Source organism: Gasterosteus aculeatus, chromosome 2 (assembly GCF_964276395.1).
Source record: "Gasterosteus aculeatus chromosome 2, fGasAcu3.hap1.1, whole genome shotgun sequence".
In the NCBI taxonomy this organism is placed as follows: Eukaryota; Metazoa; Chordata; class Actinopteri; order Perciformes; family Gasterosteidae; genus Gasterosteus; species Gasterosteus aculeatus.
This window is the reverse complement of record NC_135689.1, coordinates 21417356-21433874: the sequence shown is the minus strand read 5'-3', so window position 1 is coordinate 21433874 and position 16519 is coordinate 21417356. Positions and strand designations below refer to the sequence as shown.

Below are 16519 nucleotides of genomic sequence, written 5' to 3'. Positions count from 1 at the left end.
TGTCCTCCTGCATGCATTCGTTTGATTCAGCACTTCTTTGACAACATTGTCACAGTTTCGCTAAGTGATAGAAGTGTGACAATCTGGAGTCTTGCTTTTAGCAACAGTCTGTTCAGGACCTGTAGTTTCAGTAGTAAAATAGTGTTAATCAGCATGAGTTGTGTTGCATAGGACAGGAGAAGCCAAGGTGAGTGAACAGTTTGTGGTTGCCTTTTGAAAAGACACTCCCCGTCAGGGAATCGAACCCTGGTCTTCTGCGTGACAAGCAGAGATACTGTCCACTATACTAACGAGGAGTGCATCTGAAAATTGTCTGGCAGCCTCAACTTCGGTCTTAACAGGAAGTATGGACTTGAACTGTGTCCATTTGGGCGGATACTCACTCCAGGCCGAGTTTGTTCTATCCTCCACTCCCTGGCTGAAAACCACGACCTCATACATGCAGGTGCTTATTTAGACTGTTCCATAGTGACGATGGTCAATGCCTGATGAATCTGTTAGTTCAAGACCTTCTCCAAAGTACTTCTGCAAAGACAAAAGAGCAATACCAGTTGTGGATTGAGCAAACGTTTCTTTAGTGTAGCGGTGGTATCACGTTCGCCTAACATAGGAAAGGTCCCCAGTTTGAAACTGGGCGGAAACACTGTCCATTTGTCCTGCCTTCTCTGCAGCGGTGGATCTTCTTGCAACTGGTCAATAAAAGGACAGCTCTTCCAGGCTGCGCATAAGGCCACTAATGAAGCCAACCGATTGGCATCATCTGAGAGATGTCCTCCTGCATGCATTCGTTTGATTCAGCACTTCTTTGACAATATTGTCACACTTTTGCTAAGTGACAGAAGTGTGACTATCTGGAGTCATGCTTTTAGCAACAGTCTGTTCAGGACCTGTAGTTTCAGTAGTAAAATAGTGTTAATCAGCATGAGTTGTGTTGCATAGGACAGGAGAAGCCAAGGAGAGTGAACAGTTTGTAGTTGCCTTTTGAAAAGAAGCTCCCCGTCAGGGAATCGAACCCTGGTCTTCTGCGTGACAAGCAGAGATACTGTCCACTATACTAACGAGGAGTGCATCTGAAAATTGTCTGGCAGCCTCAACTTCGGTCTTAACAGGAAGTATGCACTTGAACTGTGTCCATTTGGGCGGATACTCACTCCAGGCCGAGTTTGTTCTATCCTCCACTCCCTGGCTGAAAACCACAACCTCATACATGCAGGTGCTGATTTAGACTATTCCATAGTGATGATGGTCAATGCCTGATGAATCTGTTGGTTCAAGACCTTCTCCAAAGTACTTCTGCAAAGACAAAAGGGCAATACCAGTTGTGGATTGAGCCAAGATTTCTTTAGTGTCGCGGTGGTATCACGTTCGCCTAACGTAGGAAAGGTCCATAGTTTGAAACTGGGCGGAAACACTGTCCATTTGACCTGCTTTCTCTGGAGCGGGGAATCTTCTTGCAACTGGTCAATAAAAAGACAGCTCTTCCAGGCTGCGCATAAGGCCACTGATGAAGCCAACCGATTGGCATCATCTGAGAAATGTCCTCCGGCATGCATTCGTTTGATTCAGCACTTCTTTGACAATATTGTCACACTTTTGCTAAGTGACAGAAGTGTGACTATCTGGAGTCATGCTTTTAGCAACAGTCTGTTCAGGACCTGTAGTTTCAGTAGTAAAATAGTGTTAATCAGCATGAGTTGTGTTGCATAGGACAGGAGAAGCCAAGGAGAGTGAAAAGTTTGTAGTTGCCTTTTGAAAAGAAGCTCCCCGTCAGGGAATCGAACCCTGGTCTTCTGCGTGACAAGCAGAGATACTGTCCACTATACTAACGAGGAGTGTATTGGAAAATTGTCTGGCAGCCTCAACTTCGGTCTTAAGAGGAAGTATGCACTTGAACTGCGTCCATTTGGGCGGATACTCACTCCAGGCCGAGTTTGTTCTATCCTCCACTCCCTGGCTGAAAACCACAACCTCCTACATGCAGGTGCTGATTTAGACTGTTCCATAGTGATGATGGTCAATGCCTGATGAATTTGTTAGTTCAAGACCTTCTCCAAAGTACTTCTGCAAAGACAAAAGGGCAATACCAGTGGTGGATTGAGCCGAGATTTCTTTAGTGTCGCGGTGGTATCACGTTCGCCTAACGTAGGAAAGGTCCATAGTTTGAAACTAGGCGGAAACACTGTCCATTTGTCCTGCCTTCTCTGCAGCGGGTAATCTTCTTGCAACTGGTCAATAAAAAACAGCTCTTCCAGGCTGCGCATAAGGCCACTAATGAAGCCAACCGATTGGCATCATCTGAGAGATGTCCTCCTGCATGCATTCGTTTGATTCAGCACTTCTTTGACAATATTGTCACACTTTTGCTAAGTGACAGAAGTGTGACTATCTGGAGTCATGCTTTTAGCAACAGTCTGTTCAGGACCTGTAGTTTCAGTAGTAAAATAGTTTTAATCAGCATGAGTTGTGTTGCATAGGACAGGAGAAGCCAAGGAGAGTGAACAGTTTGTAGTTGCCTTTTGAAAAGACGCTCCCCGTCAGGGAATCGAACCCTGGTCTTCTGCGTGACAAGCAGAGATACTGTCCATTATACTAACGAGGAGTGCATCTGAAAATTGTCTGGCAGCCTCAACTTCGGTCTTAAGAGGAAGTATGGACTTGAACTGTGTCCATTTGGGCGGATACTCACTCCAGGCCGAGTTTGTTCTATCCTCCACTCCCTGGCTGAAAACCACGACCTCATACATGCAGGTGCTGATTTAGACTGTTCCATAGTGACGATGGTCAATGCCTGATGAATCTGTTAGTTCAAGACCTTCTCCAAAGTACTTCTGCAAAGACAAAAGGGCAATACCAGTGGTGGATTGAGCCAAGGTTTCTTTAGTGTAGCGGTGGTATCACGTTCGCCTAACATAGAAAAGGTCCATAGTTTGAAACTGGGCGGAAACACTGTCCATTTGTCCTGCCTTCTCTGCAGCGGTGGATCTTCTTGCAACTGGTCAATAAAAGGACAGCTCTTCCAGGCTGCGCATAAGGCCACTGATGAAGCCAACCGATTGGCATCATCTGAGAGATGTCCTCCTGCATGCATTCGTTGGATTCAGCACTTCTTTGACAACATTGTCACACTTTTGCTAAGTGACAGAAGTGTGACAATCTGGACTCATGCTTTTAGCAACAGTCTGTTCAGGACCTGTAGTTTCAGTAGTAAAATAGTGTTAATCAGCATGAGTTGTGTTGCATAGGACAGGAGAAGCCAAGGAGAGTGAAAAGTTTGTTGTTGCCTTTTGAAAAGAAGCTCCCCGTCAGGGAATCGAACCCTGGTCTTCTGCGTGACAAGCAGAGATACTGTCCACTATACTAACGAGGAGTGTATCTGAAAATTGTCTGGCAGCCTCAACTTCGGTCTTAAGAGGAAGTATGCACTTGAACTGCGTCCATTTGGGCGGATACTCACTCCAGGCCGAGTTTGATCTATCCTCCACTCCCTGGCTGAAAACCACGACCTCATACATGCAGGTGCTGATTTAGACTATTCCACAGTGATGATGGTCAATGCCTGATGAATCTTTTAGTTCAAGACCTTCTCCAAAGTACTTCTGCAAAGACAAAAGGGCAATACCAGTCGTGGATTGAGCCGAGATTTCTTTAGTGTCGCGGTGGTATCACGTTCGCCTAACGTAGGAAAGGTCCATAGTTTGAAACTAGGCGGAAACACTGTCCATTTGTCCTGCCTTCTCTGCAGCGGGTAATCTTCTTGCAACTGGTCAATAAAAAACAGCTCTTCCAGGCTGCGCATAAGGCCACTGATGAAGCCAACCGATTGGCATCATCTGAGAGATGTCCTCCTGCATGCATTCGTTTGATTCAGCACTTCTTTGACAATATTGTCACACTTTTGCTAAGTGACAGAAGTGTGACTATCTGGAGTCATGCTTTTAGCAACAGTCTGTTCAGGACCTGTAGTTTCAGTAGTAAAATAGTGTTAATCAGCATGAGTTGTGTTGCATAGGACAGGAGAAGCCAAGGAGAGTGAACAGTTTGTAGTTGCCTTTTGAAAAGAAGCTCCCCGTCAGGGAATCGAACCCTGGTCTTCTGCGTGACAAGCAGAGATACTGTCCACTATACTAACGAGGAGTGCATCTGAAAATTGTCTGGCAGCCTCAACTTCGGTCTTAACAGGAAGTATGCACTTGAACTGTGTCCATTTGGGCGGATACTCACTCCAGGCCGAGTTTGTTCTATCCTCCACTCCCTGGCTGAAAACCACAACCTCATACATGCAGGTGCTGATTTAGACTATTCCATAGTGATGATGGTCAATGCCTGATGAATCTGTTGGTTCAAGACCTTCTCCAAAGTACTTCTGCAAAGACAAAAGGGCAATACCAGTTGTGGATTGAGCCGAGATTTCTTTAGTGTCGCGGTGGTATCACGTTCGCCTAACGTAGGAAAGGTCCATAGTTTGAAACTGGGCGGAAACACTGTCCATTTGACCTGCTTTCTCTGGAGCGGGGAATCTTCTTGCAACTGGTCAATAAAAAGACAGCTCTTCCAGGCTGCGCATAAGGCCACTGATGAAGCCAACCGATTGGCATCATCTGAGAAATGTCCTCCGGCATGCATTCGTTTGATTCAGCACTTCTTTGACAATATTGTCACACTTTTGCTAAGTGACAGAAGTGTGACTATCTGGACTCATGCTTTTAGCAACAGTCTGTTCAGGACCTGTAGTTTCAGTAGTAGAATAGTGTTAATCAGCATGAGTTGTGTTGCATAGGACAGGAGAAGCCAAGGAGAGTGAAAAGTTTGTAGTTGCCTTTTGAAAAGAAGCTCCCCGTCAGGGAATCGAACCCTGGTCTTCTGCGTGACAAGCAGAGATACTGTCCACTATACTAACGAGGAGTGTATTGGAAAATTGTCTGGCAGCCTCAACTTCGGTCTTAAGAGGAAGTATGCACTTGAACTGCGTCCATTTGGGCGGATACTCACTCCAGGCCGAGTTTGTTCTATCCTCCACTCCCTGGCTGAAAACCACAACCTCCTACATGCAGGTGCTGATTTAGACTGTTCCATAGTGATGATGGTCAATGCCTGATGAATTTGTTAGTTCAAGACCTTCTCCAAAGTACTTCTGCAAAGACAAAAGAGCAATACCAGTTGTGGATTGAGCAAACGTTTCTTTAGTGTAGCGGTGGTATCACGTTCGCCTAACATAGGAAAGGTCCCCAGTTTGAAACTGGGCGGAAACACTGTCCATTTGTCCTGCCTTCTCTGCAGCGGTGGCTCTTCTTGCAACTGGTCAATAAAAGGACAGCTCTTCCAGGCTGCGCATAAGGCCACTAATGAAGCCAACCGATTGGCATCATCTGAGAGATGTCCTCCTGCATGCATTCGTTTGATTCAGCACTTCTTTGACAATATTGTCACACTTTTGCTAAGTGACAGAAGTGTGACTATCTGGAGTCATGCTTTTAGCAACAGTCTGTTCAGGACCTGTAGTTTCAGTAGTAAAATAGTGTTAATCAGCATGAGTTGTGTTGCATAGGACAGGAGAAGCCAAGGAGAGTGAACAGTTTGTAGTTGCCTTTTGAAAAGAAGCTCCCCGTCAGGGAATCGAACCCTGGTCTTCTGCGTGACAAGCAGAGATACTGTCCACTATACTAACGAGGAGTGCATCTGAAAATTGTCTGGCAGCCTCAACTTCGGTCTTAACAGGAAGTATGCACTTGAACTGTGTCCATTTGGGCGGATACTCACTCCAGGCCGAGTTTGTTCTATCCTCCACTCCCTGGCTGAAAACCACAACCTCATACATGCAGGTGCTGATTTAGACTATTCCATAGTGATGATGGTCAATGCCTGATGAATCTGTTGGTTCAAGACCTTCTCCAAAGTACTTCTGCAAAGACAAAAGGGCAATACCAGTTGTGGATTGAGCCGAGATTTCTTTAGTGTCGCGGTGGTATCACGTTCGCCTAACGTAGGAAAGGTCCATAGTTTGAAACTGGGCGGAAACACTGTCCATTTGACCTGCTTTCTCTGGAGCGGGGAATCTTCTTGCAACTGGTCAATAAAAAGACAGCTCTTCCAGGCTGCGCATAAGGCCACTGATGAAGCCAACCGATTGGCATCATCTGAGAAATGTCCTCCGGCATGCATTCGTTTGATTCAGCACTTCTTTGACAATATTGTCACACTTTTGCTAAGTGACAGAAGTGTGACTATCTGGACTCATGCTTTTAGCAACAGTCTGTTCAGGACCTGTAGTTTCAGTAGTAGAATAGTGTTAATCAGCATGAGTTGTGTTGCATAGGACAGGAGAAGCCAAGGAGAGTGAAAAGTTTGTAGTTGCCTTTTGAAAAGAAGCTCCCCGTCAGGGAATCGAACCCTGGTCTTCTGCGTGACAAGCAGAGATACTGTCCACTATACTAACGAGGAGTGTATTGGAAAATTGTCTGGCAGCCTCAACTTCGGTCTTAAGAGGAAGTATGCACTTGAACTGCGTCCATTTGGGCGGATACTCACTCCAGGCCGAGTTTGTTCTATCCTCCACTCCCTGGCTGAAAACCACAACCTCCTACATGCAGGTGCTGATTTAGACTGTTCCATAGTGATGATGGTCAATGCCTGATGAATTTGTTAGTTCAAGACCTTCTCCAAAGTACTTCTGCAAAGACAAAAGAGCAATACCAGTTGTGGATTGAGCAAACGTTTCTTTAGTGTAGCGGTGGTATCACGTTCGCCTAACATAGGAAAGGTCCCCAGTTTGAAACTGGGCGGAAACACTGTCCATTTGTCCTGCCTTCTCTGCAGCGGTGGCTCTTCTTGCAACTGGTCAATAAAAGGACAGCTCTTCCAGGCTGCGCATTAGGCCACTAATGAAGCCATCCGATTGGCATCATCTGAGAGATGTCCTCCTGCATGCATTCGTTGGATTCAGCACTTCTTTGACAACATTGTCACACTTTTGCTAAGTGACAGAAGTGTGACAATCTGGACTCATGCTTTTAGCAACAGTCTGTTCAGGACCTGTAGTTTCAGTAGTAAAATAGCGTTAATCAGCATGAGTTGTGTTGCATAGGACAGGAGAAGCCAAGGAGAATGAAAAGTTTGTAGTTGCCATTTGAAAAGAAGCTCCCCGTCAGGGAATCGAACCCTGGTCTTCTGCGTGACAAGCAGAGATACTGTCCACTATACTAACGAGGAGTGTATCTGAAAATTTTCTGGCATCCTCAACTTCGGTCTTAAGAGGAAGTATGCACTTGAACTGTGTCCATTTGGGCGGATACTCACTCCAGGCCGAGTTTGTTCTATCCTCCACTCCCTGGCTTCTCCTGTCACATAAGCACATGCAGGTGCTTATTTAGACTGTTCCATAGTGACGATGGTCAATGCCTGATGAATCTGTTAGTTCAAGACCTTCTCCAAAGTACTTCTGCAAAGACAAAAGGGCAATACCAGTGGTGGATTGAGCCGAGGTTTCTTTAGTGTAGCGGTGGTATCACGTTCGCCTAACATAGGAAAGGTCCCCAGTGTGAAACTGGGCCTGAAACACTGTCCATTTGTCCTGCTTTCTCTGCAGCGGTGGCTCTTCTTGCAACTGGTCAATAAAAGGACAGCTCTTCCAGGCTGCGCATAAGGCCACTGATGAAGCCAACCGATTGGCATCATCTGAGAGATGTCCTCCTGCATGCATTCGTTTGATTCAGCACTTCTTTGACAACATTGTCACAGTTTCGCTAAGTGATAGAAGTGTGACAATCTGGAGTCTTGCTTTTAGCAACAGTCTGTTCAGGACCTGTAGTTTCAGTAGTAAAATAGTGTTAATCAGCATGAGTTGTGTTGCATAGGACAGGAGAAGCCAAGGTGAGTGAACAGTTTGTGGTTGCCTTTTGAAAAGACACTCCCCGTCAGGGAATCGAACCCTGGTCTTCTGCGTGACAAGCAGAGATACTGTCCACTATACTAACGAGGAGTGCATCTGAAAATTGTCTGGCAGCCTCAACTTCGGTCTTAACAGGAAGTATGGACTTGAACTGTGTCCATTTGGGCGGATACTCACTCCAGGCCGAGTTTGTTCTATCCTCCACTCCCTGGCTGAAAACCACGACCTCATACATGCAGGTGCTTATTTAGACTGTTCCATAGTGACGATGGTCAATGCCTGATGAATCTGTTAGTTCAAGACCTTCTCCAAAGTACTTCTGCAAAGACAAAAGAGCAATACCAGTTGTGGATTGAGCAAACGTTTCTTTAGTGTAGCGGTGGTATCACGTTCGCCTAACATAGGAAAGGTCCCCAGTTTGAAACTGGGCGGAAACACTGTCCATTTGTCCTGCCTTCTCTGCAGCGGTGGATCTTCTTGCAACTGGTCAATAAAAGGACAGCTCTTCCAGGCTGCGCATAAGGCCACTAATGAAGCCAACCGATTGGCATCATCTGAGAGATGTCCTCCTGCATGCATTCGTTTGATTCAGCACTTCTTTGACAATATTGTCACACTTTTGCTAAGTGACAGAAGTGTGACTATCTGGAGTCATGCTTTTAGCAACAGTCTGTTCAGGACCTGTAGTTTCAGTAGTAAAATAGTGTTAATCAGCATGAGTTGTGTTGCATAGGACAGGAGAAGCCAAGGAGAGTGAACAGTTTGTAGTTGCCTTTTGAAAAGACGCTCCCCGTCAGGGAATCGAACCCTGGTCTTCTGCGTGACAAGCAGAGATACTGTCCACTATACTAACGAGGAGTGTATTGGAAAATTGTCTGGCAGCCTCAACTTCGGTCTTAAGAGGAAGTATGCACTTGAACTGCGTCCATTTGGGCGGATACTCACTCCAGGCCGAGTTTGTTCTATCCTCCACTCCCTGGCTGAAAACCACAACCTCCTACATGCAGGTGCTGATTTAGACTGTTCCATAGTGATGATGGTCAATGCCTGATGAATCTGTTAGTTCAAGACCTTCTCCAAAGTACTTCTGCAAAGACAAAAGAGCAATACCAGTTGTGGATTGAGCAAACGTTTCTTTAGTGTAGCGGTGGTATCACGTTCGCCTAACATAGGAAAGGTCCCCAGTTTGAAACTGGGCGGAAACACTGTCCATTTGTCCTGCCTTCTCTGCAGCGGTGGATCTTCTTGCAACTGGTCAATAAAAGGACAGCTCTTCCAGGCTGCGCATAAGGCCACTAATGAAGCCAACCGATTGGCATCATCTGAGAGATGTCCTCCTGCATGCATTCGTTTGATTCAGCACTTCTTTGACAATATTGTCACACTTTTGCTAAGTGACAGAAGTGTGACTATCTGGAGTCATGCTTTTAGCAACAGTCTGTTCAGGACCTGTAGTTTCAGTAGTAAAATAGTGTTAATCCGCATGAGTTGTGTTGCATAGGACAGGAGAAGCCAAGGAGAGTGAAAAGTTTGTAGTTGCCTTTTGAAAAGAAGCTCCCCGTCAGGGAATCGAACCCTGGTCTTCTGCGTGACAAGCAGAGATACTGTCCACTATACTAACGAGGAGTGTATCTCAAAATTGTCTGGCAGCCTCAACTTCGGTCTTAAGAGGAAGTATGCACTTGAACTGCGTCCATTTGGGCGGATACTCACTCCAGGCCGAGTTTGATCTATCCTCCACTCCCTGGCTGAAAACCACGACCTCATACATGCAGGTGCTGATTTAGACTATTCCACAGTGATGATGGTCAATGCCTGATGAATCTTTTAGTTCAAGACCTTCTCCAAAGTACTTCTGCAAAGACAAAAGGGCAATACCAGTGGTGGATTGAGCCAAGGTTTCTTTAGTGTAGCGGTGGTATCACAATCGCCTAACATAGGAAAGGTCCTCAGTTTGAAACTGGGCATAAACACTGTCCATTTGTCCTGCCTTCTCTGCAGCGGTGGCTCTTCTTGCAACTGGTCAATAAAAGGACAGCTCTTCCAGGCTGCGCATTAGGCCACTAATGAAGCCATCCGATTGGCATCATCTGAGAGATGTCCTCCTGCATGCATTCGTTGGATTCAGCACTTCTTTGACAACATTGTCACACTTTTGCTAAGTGACAGAAGTGTGACAATCTGGACTCATGCTTTTAGCAACAGTCTGTTCAGGACCTGTAGTTTCAGTAGTAAAATAGCGTTAATCAGCATGAGTTGTGTTGCATAGGACAGGAGAAGCCAAGGAGAATGAAAAGTTTGTAGTTGCCATTTGAAAAGAAGCTCCCCGTCAGGGAATCGAACCCTGGTCTTCTGCGTGACAAGCAGAGATACTGTCCACTATACTAACGAGGAGTGCATCTGAAAATTGTCTGGCAGCCTCAACTTCGGTCTTAAGAGGAAGTATGCACTTGAACTGCGTCCATTTGGGCGGATACTCACTCCAGGCCGAGTTTGATCTATCCTCCACTCCCTGGCTGAAAACCACGACCTCATACATGCAGGTGCTGATCTAGACTATTCCACAGTGATGATGGTCAATGCCTGATGAATCTTTTAGTTCAAGACCTTCTCCAAAGTACTTCTGCAAAGACAAAAGGGCAATACCAGTGGTGGATTGAGCCGAGATTTCTTTAGTGTCGCGGTGGTATCACGTTCGCCTAACGTAGGAAAGGTCCATAGTTTGAAACTAGGCGGAAACACTGTCCATTTGTCCTGCCTTCTCTGCAGCGGGTAATCTTCTTGCAACTGGTCAATAAAAAACAGCTCTTCCAGGCTGCGCATAAGGCCACTGATGAAGCCAACCGATTGGCATCATCTGAGAGATGTCCTCCTGCATGCATTCGTTTGATTCAGCACTTCTTTGACAACATTGTCACAGTTTCGCTAAGTGATAGAAGTGTGACAATCTGGAGTCTTGCTTTTAGCAACAGTCTGTTCAGGACCTGTAGTTTCAGTAGTAAAATAGTGTTAATCAGCATGAGTTGTGTTGCATAGGACAGGAGAAGCCAAGGTGAGTGAACAGTTTGTGGTTGCCTTTTGAAAAGACGCTCCCCGTCAGGGAATCGAACCCTGGTCTTCTGCGTGACAAGCAGAGATACTGTCCACTATACTAACGAGGAGTGCATCTGAAAATTGTCTGGCAGCCTCAACTTCGGTCTTAACAGGAAGTATGGACTTGAACTGTGTCCATTTGGGCGGATACTCACTCCAGGCCGAGTTTGTTCTATCCTCCACTCCCTGGCTGAAAACCACGACCTCATACATGCAGGTGCTTATTTAGACTGTTCCATAGTGACGATGGTCAATGCCTGATGAATCTGTTAGTTCAAGACCTTCTCCAAAGTACTTCTGCAAAGACAAAAGGGCAATACCAGTGGTGGATTGAGCCGAGGTTTCTTTAGTGTAGCGGTGGTATCACGTTCGCCTAACATAGGAAAGGTCCTCAGTTTGAAACTGGGCATAAACACTGTCCATTTGTCCTGCCTTCTCTGCAGCGGTGGCTCTTCTTGCAACTGGTCAATAAAAGGACAGCTCTTCCAGGCTGCGCATTAGGCCACTAATGAAGCCATCCGATTGGCATCATCTGAGAGATGTCCTCCTGCATGCATTCGTTGGATTCAGCACTTCTTTGACAACATTGTCACACTTTTGCTAAGTGACAGAAGTGTGACAATCTGGACTCATGCTTTTAGCAACAGTCTGTTCAGGACCTGTAGTTTCAGTAGTAAAATAGCGTTAATCAGCATGAGTTGTGTTGCATAGGACAGGAGAAGCCAAGGAGAATGAAAAGTTTGTAGTTGCCATTTGAAAAGAAGCTCCCCGTCAGGGAATCGAACCCTGGTCTTCTGCGTGACAAGCAGAGATACTGTCCACTATACTAACGAGGAGTGTATCTGAAAATTGTCTGGCAGCCTCAACTTCGGTCTTAAGAGGAAGTATGCACTTGAACTGCGTCCATTTGGGCGGATACTCACTCCAGGCCGAGTTTGATCTATCCTCCACTCCCTGGCTGAAAACCACGACCTCATACATGCAGGTGCTGATTTAGACTATTCCACAGTGATGATGGTCAATGCCTGATGAATCTTTTAGTTCAAGACCTTCTCCAAAGTACTTCTGCAAAGACAAAAGGGCAATACCAGTGGTGGATTGAGCCAAGGTTTCTTTAGTGTAGCGGTGGTATCACGATCGCCTAACATAGGAAAGGTCCTCAGTTTGAAACTGGGCATAAACACTGTCCATTTGTCCTGCCTTCTCTGCAGCGGTGGCTCTTCTTGCAACTGGTCAATAAAAGGACAGCTCTTCCAGGCTGCGCATTAGGCCACTAATGAAGCCATCCGATTGGCATCATCTGAGAGATGTCCTCCTGCATGCATTCGTTGGATTCAGCACTTCTTTGACAACATTGTCACACTTTTGCTAAGTGACAGAAGTGTGACAATCTGGACTCATGCTTTTAGCAACAGTCTGTTCAGGACCTGTAGTTTCAGTAGTAAAATAGCGTTAATCAGCATGAGTTGTGTTGCATAGGACAGGAGAAGCCAAGGAGAATGAAAAGTTTGTAGTTGCCATTTGAAAAGAAGCTCCCCGTCAGGGAATCGAACCCTGGTCTTCTGCGTGACAAGCAGAGATACTGTCCACTATACTAACGAGGAGTGCATCTGAAAATTGTCTGGCAGCCTCAACTTCGGTCTTAAGAGGAAGTATGCACTTGAACTGTGTCCATTTGGGCGGATACTCACTCCAGGCCGAGTTTGTTCTATCCTCCACTCCCTGGCTGAAAACCACGACCTCATACATGCAGGTGCTTATTTAGACTGTTCCATAGTGACGATGGTCAATGCCTGATGAATCTGTTAGTTCAAGACCTTCTCCAAAGTACTTCTGCAAAGACAAAAGGGCAATACCAGTGGTGGATTGAGCCGAGGTTTCTTTAGTGTAGCGGTGGTATCACGTTCGCCTAACATAGGAAAGGTCCTCAGTTTGAAACTGGGCATAAACACTGTCCATTTGTCCTGCCTTCTCTGCAGCGGTGGCTCTTCTTGCAACTGGTCAATAAAAGGACAGCTCTTCCAGGCTGCGCATTAGGCCACTAATGAAGCCATCCGATTGGCATCATCTGAGAGATGTCCTCCTGCATGCATTCGTTGGATTCAGCACTTCTTTGACAACATTGTCACACTTTTGCTAAGTGACAGAAGTGTGACAATCTGGACTCATGCTTTTAGCAACAGTCTGTTCAGGACCTGTAGTTTCAGTAGTAAAATAGCGTTAATCAGCATGAGTTGTGTTGCATAGGACAGGAGAAGCCAAGGAGAATGAAAAGTTTGTAGTTGCCATTTGAAAAGAAGCTCCCCGTCAGGGAATCGAACCCTGGTCTTCTGCGTGACAAGCAGAGATACTGTCCACTATACTAACGAGGAGTGTATCTGAAAATTGTCTGGCAGCCTCAACTTCGGTCTTAAGAGGAAGTATGCACTTGAACTGCGTCCATTTGGGCGGATACTCACTCCAGGCCGAGTTTGATCTATCCTCCACTCCCTGGCTGAAAACCACGACCTCATACATGCAGGTGCTGATTTAGACTATTCCACAGTGATGATGGTCAATGCCTGATGAATCTTTTAGTTCAAGACCTTCTCCAAAGTACTTCTGCAAAGACAAAAGGGCAATACCAGTGGTGGATTGAGCCAAGGTTTCTTTAGTGTAGCGGTGGTATCACGATCGCCTAACATAGGAAAGGTCCTCAGTTTGAAACTGGGCATAAACACTGTCCATTTGTCCTGCCTTCTCTGCAGCGGTGGCTCTTCTTGCAACTGGTCAATAAAAGGACAGCTCTTCCAGGCTGCGCATTAGGCCACTAATGAAGCCATCCGATTGGCATCATCTGAGAGATGTCCTCCTGCATGCATTCGTTGGATTCAGCACTTCTTTGACAACATTGTCACACTTTTGCTAAGTGACAGAAGTGTGACAATCTGGACTCATGCTTTTAGCAACAGTCTGTTCAGGACCTGTAGTTTCAGTAGTAAAATAGCGTTAATCAGCATGAGTTGTGTTGCATAGGACAGGAGAAGCCAAGGAGAATGAAAAGTTTGTAGTTGCCATTTGAAAAGAAGCTCCCCGTCAGGGAATCGAACCCTGGTCTTCTGCGTGACAAGCAGAGATACTGTCCACTATACTAACGAGGAGTGCATCTGAAAATTGTCTGGCAGCCTCAACTTCGGTCTTAAGAGGAAGTATGCACTTGAACTGTGTCCATTTGGGCGGATACTCACTCCAGGCCGAGTTTGTTCTATCCTCCACTCCCTGGCTGAAAACCACGACCTCATACATGCAGGTGCTTATTTAGACTGTTCCATAGTGATGATGGTCAATGCCTGATGAATTTGTTAGTTCAAGACCTTCTCCAAAGTACTTCTGCAAAGACAAAAGAGCAATACCAGTTGTGGATTGAGCAAACGTTTCTTTAGTGTAGCGGTGGTATCACGTTCGCCTAACATAGGAAAGGTCCCCAGTTTGAAACTGGGCGGAAACACTGTCCATTTGTCCTGCCTTCTCTGCAGCGGTGGCTCTTCTTGCAACTGGTCAATAAAAGGACAGCTCTTCCAGGCTGCGCATTAGGCCACTAATGAAGCCATCCGATTGGCATCATCTGAGAGATGTCCTCCTGCATGCATTCGTTGGATTCAGCACTTCTTTGACAACATTGTCACACTTTTGCTAAGTGACAGAAGTGTGACAATCTGGACTCATGCTTTTAGCAACAGTCTGTTCAGGACCTGTAGTTTCAGTAGTAAAATAGCGTTAATCAGCATGAGTTGTGTTGCATAGGACAGGAGAAGCCAAGGAGAATGAAAAGTTTGTAGTTGCCATTTGAAAAGAAGCTCCCCGTCAGGGAATCGAACCCTGGTCTTCTGCGTGACAAGCAGAGATACTGTCCACTATACTAACGAGGAGTGTATCTGAAAATTGTCTGGCATCCTCAACTTCGGTCTTAAGAGGAAGTATGCACTTGAACTGCGTCCATTTGGGCGGATACTCACTCCAGGCCGAGTTTGATCTATCCTCCACTCCCTGGCTGAAAACCACGACCTCATACATGCAGGTGCTGATTTAGACTATTCCACAGTGATGATGGTCAATGCCTGATGAATCTTTTAGTTCAAGACCTTCTCCAAAGTACTTCTGCAAAGACAAAAGGGCAATACCAGTCGTGGATTGAGCCGAGATTTCTTTAGTGTCGCGGTGGTATCACGTTCGCCTAACGTAGGAAAGGTCCATAGTTTGAAACTAGGCGGAAACACTGTCCATTTGTCCTGCCTTCTCTGCAGCGGGTAATCTTCTTGCAACTGGTCAATAAAAAACAGCTCTTCCAGGCTGCGCATAAGGCCACTGATGAAGCCAACCGATTGGCATCATCTGAGAGATGTCCTCCTGCATGCATTCGTTTGATTCAGCACTTCTTTGACAATATTGTCACACTTTTGCTAAGTGACAGAAGTGTGACTATCTGGAGTCATGCTTTTAGCAACAGTCTGTTCAGGACCTGTAGTTTCAGTAGTAAAATAGTGTTAATCAGCATGAGTTGTGTTGCATAGGACAGGAGAAGCCAAGGAGAGTGAACAGTTTGTAGTTGCCTTTTGAAAAGAAGCTCCCCGTCAGGGAATCGAACCCTGGTCTTCTGCGTGACAAGCAGAGATACTGTCCACTATACTAACGAGGAGTGCATCTGAAAATTGTCTGGCAGCCTCAACTTCGGTCTTAACAGGAAGTATGCACTTGAACTGTGTCCATTTGGGCGGATACTCACTCCAGGCCGAGTTTGTTCTATCCTCCACTCCCTGGCTGAAAACCACAACCTCATACATGCAGGTGCTGATTTAGACTATTCCATAGTGATGATGGTCAATGCCTGATGAATCTGTTGGTTCAAGACCTTCTCCAAAGTACTTCTGCAAAGACAAAAGGGCAATACCAGTTGTGGATTGAGCCGAGATTTCTTTAGTGTCGCGGTGGTATCACGTTCGCCTAACGTAGGAAAGGTCCATAGTTTGAAACTGGGCGGAAACACTGTCCATTTGACCTGCTTTCTCTGGAGCGGGGAATCTTCTTGCAACTGGTCAATAAAAAGACAGCTCTTCCAGGCTGCGCATAAGGCCACTGATGAAGCCAACCGATTGGCATCATCTGAGAAATGTCCTCCGGCATGCATTCGTTTGATTCAGCACTTCTTTGACAATATTGTCACACTTTTGCTAAGTGACAGAAGTGTGACTATCTGGACTCATGCTTTTAGCAACAGTCTGTTCAGGACCTGTAGTTTCAGTAGTAGAATAGTGTTAATCAGCATGAGTTGTGTTGCATAGGACAGGAGAAGCCAAGGAGAGTGAAAAGTTTGTAGTTGCCTTTTGAAAAGAAGCTCCCCGTCAGGGAATCGAACCCTGGTCTTCTGCGTGACAAGCAGAGATACTGTCCACTATACTAACGAGGAGTGTATTGGAAAATTGTCTGGCAGCCTCAACTTCGGTCTTAAGAGGAAGTATGCACTTGAACTGCGTCCATTTGGGCGGATACTCACTCCAGGCCGAG

At 45.9% G+C, this 16519-nt stretch overlaps 21 non-coding genes across 21 annotated transcripts; all 21 read right to left on the bottom strand.

Moving 5' to 3' along the window:
* Nucleotides 1-224: 224 nt before the first annotated feature.
* On the bottom strand, nt 225-296 carry trnad-guc (transfer RNA aspartic acid (anticodon GUC)). Its single transcript has one exon. It is a non-coding gene; the product is annotated as a tRNA-Asp (tRNA).
* A 696-nt stretch (nt 297-992) lies between these two features.
* Nucleotides 993-1064, bottom strand: trnad-guc (transfer RNA aspartic acid (anticodon GUC)). The gene has a single exon. It is a non-coding gene; the product is annotated as a tRNA-Asp (tRNA).
* Nucleotides 1065-1760: 696 nt separating this feature from the next.
* trnad-guc (transfer RNA aspartic acid (anticodon GUC)) lies at nt 1761-1832 on the bottom strand. Its single transcript has one exon. It is a non-coding gene; the product is annotated as a tRNA-Asp (tRNA).
* A 1463-nt stretch (nt 1833-3295) lies between these two features.
* Nucleotides 3296-3367, bottom strand: trnad-guc (transfer RNA aspartic acid (anticodon GUC)). Its single transcript has one exon. It is a non-coding gene; the product is annotated as a tRNA-Asp (tRNA).
* Nucleotides 3368-4062: 695 nt separating this feature from the next.
* trnad-guc (transfer RNA aspartic acid (anticodon GUC)) lies at nt 4063-4134 on the bottom strand. The gene has a single exon. It is a non-coding gene; the product is annotated as a tRNA-Asp (tRNA).
* Nucleotides 4135-4830: 696 nt separating this feature from the next.
* On the bottom strand, nt 4831-4902 carry trnad-guc (transfer RNA aspartic acid (anticodon GUC)). Its single transcript has one exon. It is a non-coding gene; the product is annotated as a tRNA-Asp (tRNA).
* A 696-nt stretch (nt 4903-5598) lies between these two features.
* Nucleotides 5599-5670, bottom strand: trnad-guc (transfer RNA aspartic acid (anticodon GUC)). Its single transcript has one exon. It is a non-coding gene; the product is annotated as a tRNA-Asp (tRNA).
* A 696-nt stretch (nt 5671-6366) lies between these two features.
* Nucleotides 6367-6438, bottom strand: trnad-guc (transfer RNA aspartic acid (anticodon GUC)). The gene has a single exon. It is a non-coding gene; the product is annotated as a tRNA-Asp (tRNA).
* A 696-nt stretch (nt 6439-7134) lies between these two features.
* trnad-guc (transfer RNA aspartic acid (anticodon GUC)) lies at nt 7135-7206 on the bottom strand. Its single transcript has one exon. It is a non-coding gene; the product is annotated as a tRNA-Asp (tRNA).
* A 697-nt stretch (nt 7207-7903) lies between these two features.
* On the bottom strand, nt 7904-7975 carry trnad-guc (transfer RNA aspartic acid (anticodon GUC)). The gene has a single exon. It is a non-coding gene; the product is annotated as a tRNA-Asp (tRNA).
* Nucleotides 7976-8671: 696 nt separating this feature from the next.
* On the bottom strand, nt 8672-8743 carry trnad-guc (transfer RNA aspartic acid (anticodon GUC)). The gene has a single exon. It is a non-coding gene; the product is annotated as a tRNA-Asp (tRNA).
* Nucleotides 8744-9439: 696 nt separating this feature from the next.
* On the bottom strand, nt 9440-9511 carry trnad-guc (transfer RNA aspartic acid (anticodon GUC)). Its single transcript has one exon. It is a non-coding gene; the product is annotated as a tRNA-Asp (tRNA).
* Nucleotides 9512-10207: 696 nt separating this feature from the next.
* trnad-guc (transfer RNA aspartic acid (anticodon GUC)) lies at nt 10208-10279 on the bottom strand. Its single transcript has one exon. It is a non-coding gene; the product is annotated as a tRNA-Asp (tRNA).
* Nucleotides 10280-10974: 695 nt separating this feature from the next.
* Nucleotides 10975-11046, bottom strand: trnad-guc (transfer RNA aspartic acid (anticodon GUC)). The gene has a single exon. It is a non-coding gene; the product is annotated as a tRNA-Asp (tRNA).
* A 696-nt stretch (nt 11047-11742) lies between these two features.
* On the bottom strand, nt 11743-11814 carry trnad-guc (transfer RNA aspartic acid (anticodon GUC)). The gene has a single exon. It is a non-coding gene; the product is annotated as a tRNA-Asp (tRNA).
* A 696-nt stretch (nt 11815-12510) lies between these two features.
* trnad-guc (transfer RNA aspartic acid (anticodon GUC)) lies at nt 12511-12582 on the bottom strand. The gene has a single exon. It is a non-coding gene; the product is annotated as a tRNA-Asp (tRNA).
* Nucleotides 12583-13278: 696 nt separating this feature from the next.
* Nucleotides 13279-13350, bottom strand: trnad-guc (transfer RNA aspartic acid (anticodon GUC)). Its single transcript has one exon. It is a non-coding gene; the product is annotated as a tRNA-Asp (tRNA).
* Nucleotides 13351-14046: 696 nt separating this feature from the next.
* On the bottom strand, nt 14047-14118 carry trnad-guc (transfer RNA aspartic acid (anticodon GUC)). The gene has a single exon. It is a non-coding gene; the product is annotated as a tRNA-Asp (tRNA).
* Nucleotides 14119-14814: 696 nt separating this feature from the next.
* On the bottom strand, nt 14815-14886 carry trnad-guc (transfer RNA aspartic acid (anticodon GUC)). The gene has a single exon. It is a non-coding gene; the product is annotated as a tRNA-Asp (tRNA).
* A 695-nt stretch (nt 14887-15581) lies between these two features.
* On the bottom strand, nt 15582-15653 carry trnad-guc (transfer RNA aspartic acid (anticodon GUC)). The gene has a single exon. It is a non-coding gene; the product is annotated as a tRNA-Asp (tRNA).
* Nucleotides 15654-16349: 696 nt separating this feature from the next.
* Nucleotides 16350-16421, bottom strand: trnad-guc (transfer RNA aspartic acid (anticodon GUC)). The gene has a single exon. It is a non-coding gene; the product is annotated as a tRNA-Asp (tRNA).
* Between the last annotated feature and the right edge of the window lie 98 nt (nt 16422-16519).